Here is a 3,070-nt window from a genome sequence, read left to right as displayed (position 1 = left end):
CCTTGCATCCTGGGCTTAGGGGCCAGGAAGGTGGCAGGTGGCTGGGGGCAGCTGCAGCAGGTAGCCCCTGAGTGCTGGGTGGCCACCCCGCCCTGGGCCTGCTGTCCACTCCTCAGCTCCTGCCTGGCCAGGGGCTGGGCCGGGGTGGGGGGCGTGCAGGCCCTGTGGGGACTGGAAGTTGTGCCTGCAAGGTTTGGCTGCTGCTGCTACACAGGTGTTGGGCACAGAACATCACCCTAAGCTCCAGGCGCCACCCCACACTCTGCCTGGCAGTGGGGTGTGCCTCCTTCTGGACTAACAGCAAACCAAGCAGATCTTCTTCAGCCTCAGGGACTTGGGGCTGACGCCCCAGTGCCTTCAACCACCTTCAGGGCCTGAACTCCGGGAACAGCGTGGCTTCAGCCTGCAGGGGACAGAGAAAACCACAGCTGCCTATGCCATGAGCCTCTGAGCTAGGCCAGGGTGAGGGGCTGCTAAGATCAGCTTGAAAGCACAACTGGCAGATGCATCTCTTCTTGAAGGCCAGGTGGGCCAGCTGACATTGGCTACCTGGAGTTGGGGTAGAGACCAGTGATCATGCAGCCTGACTGAATGCAAAGGAATTGCTGTGATTGATTAATGATGTCTGCCAGGAGCAAGAGAAAGAAGAATGTGGTGCTTTATGCCTGTCCTGGAGGGAAAGGAAAAGCAAGATGTGGGGCTAGAAAAGTCCCTTTTCTTGATCTTTGAGATGCTTGCTTGGGCTGGGAGAGGGAAGAAAGGAAGGGTTCTGGGCAGGAAGATGTGGGATGAGGAAGATGATGGGATGGGAAAGGAGAGTGGCAGAGGCTACTGTGGAATGAGAGGCGCCTCAGGGCAGGTCACAGGGACAGGAAGTGGCCATCCCAATACTTGGGTCTGTCTCTTCTTGGCTGAGGTCCCTGTATGTACTGGATGGAAGAAGGGGCTTCCTCCTGAGGGGCCTTCGAGGCTGTGAGCACTGCGTGGCTATCTGGTGCACCAGGGGCCTCTCCTGGCTCCTCTCTCCTTCTTCCCAGGTCTCCTCAGTCTGATCTCAGAAACAGTGGCATCTACAGGCTGGCACAGGCAGACGGCTGCAGCCCAGGCAGGCACGGGTGCCACAGGGCCCACACAGACAGACTCCAGGGGGCACCCAGAACAGTGCCAGGGGTGACCCTCTCAGCACGGGCCCAGACGCCACAGCAGTGCCCTGCTCTAGCCTGCTCAGACACTTCTCAGCCTTGGTCAACAGGCAGAAGCTGAAGCCATTGGGTGGAGCTGGCCACGCCCCTGCTGCCAGCATAGCAGCTGCTCCAGGCAGCCCGCTGGGAGTCGTGTTTCCACGGCAGTGACTCTGCTCATTCCTGCCCACCCTGGCCTTCAGCTGCTCAGTGGCCCCATCACATGCACACACACGTGCGAACATATGAGCACACATACACATCCATGCACCTGAAGCTCCTGCATGCACTTCCCTCACAATTGCCCCCAACAGCCTGGTCACCTACCCTTCCCACACGCCACATCTGTTTGTCACCACACCCAGGATGCTGGGCTGCCAGATGGTCATGGTGCTTGCAGGTACCCCTATTGTTCTATTCAACAGCCACAACCTAGGGTTCTCAAACCGCACTATGATGGTGGCGTCACTCCTTCTCCCCTCTCTCACCCCGCCCCAATCCTTTAGCAACTCCCAGGTAAGTTCAAATTCTTCCTGCTGACTCCTTGTCTCCATCTGGTCACTTCTCACTTCCCCACACACGCCCACTCACCTTCTGGCCATGCCACCTCCATGAACACAAATGAGCCCCGTTGTGTCTTCTCCCTCCCCCACACCCATGCCTGTGGTGTTTGTCTGCTGGAACGCCTGTCCTCTCTTCCTGGAGAACTCCAATTCATCCTTCCAGACTTAACCTATTTGAGAACCTCCCCCTCCAGGAAGCCTTCCTTGATACTGACTGTGTGTCAACAGCATGCTTACTACTCAACACACGTTTATGGAATGCAAGAGGAATGAGTGCCTGATGTGACAGGACCACTGCACTTGCTCATCCCCATCCTCCTTTCAGCCCATCCCAGACCGGAATCACAAGCCAGAAGCCCTGTCTCCTCTGACTGCACCACTCTAAGCTCTGCCTGTTCCCTGCCCAGCCTTTTAACTTGTGACTCAAGTGCACAAGTGCTTAGTTTCTGTGGCCCCTGGGCTTCTTCACACCTTCTGTCTTTGAGCCTGAACTTTCTCCCTCTCAATTAGATCAGTCTCATATCATTTGCTGACTCCTCCTGCCTCAAATGCAAGGTCCCCCCTCACAAGCATCCTCCACTCCCGGCCTTCTCTCTCTCTCTCTCTCTCTCTCCTGCCCTCTCTCCCTCCCTCCATCATACTGATCCCAACCTGCACATCCTCAGCTGTGTTTTCTCTGAGTGATCCTTGAGCTACGGGGCAAAAAAAGTCACACCAGACTTAGTGGCACTCTTTATTTTGCTGTCAATCCGACCAGTCCTAAGAGCAGCTTTTCCTGGCAGGCTCGCTTTGCTTTTCTTCCTTCCTTCCTTCTTTCATTCTTTCCTTCTTTCCTCTCTCTTTCTCTCTATTTGGAAGTCTGATTTTACACAGAGAAGAAGAAGAAGAGGAAGAAGAAGAAGAAGAAAGAGAGAGAGAGAGAGAGAAAGATCGATTTTTCCATGTGCTGATTTACTCGCCCAAACGACCATTACAAACACAGCTGAGCTAATCTGAAGTTGGGAACCAGGAGCTTCTTCCAGGTCTCCCACACTGGTGCAGGGTCTCAAGGCTTTGGGCCGTCCTCTGCTGCTTTCCCAGCCACAAGCAGGCAGCTGGATGGGAAGTGGAGCAGCTGGGACACAAACTGGAGTCCATATGAGATCCCGTCACATTGCAAGGTGAGGATTTAACCACTAAGCCATTGTGCTGGGCCCACAGGCTTGCTTTTGAAGACCTCCAGGCCTCCTCACGATACTCCCACATATGACCTTGTCACCTCCTCACTGAGAATGTAGGATGTGTCTATACCATCAAAGCCACAAAACCAGCTCTACTCTGCACACT

The sequence above is a fragment of the Ochotona princeps genome, chromosome 17, assembly GCF_030435755.1.
Source record: "Ochotona princeps isolate mOchPri1 chromosome 17, mOchPri1.hap1, whole genome shotgun sequence".
Taxonomy (NCBI): Eukaryota; Metazoa; Chordata; class Mammalia; order Lagomorpha; family Ochotonidae; genus Ochotona; species Ochotona princeps.
Note: the sequence above shows the minus strand (reverse complement) of the source record.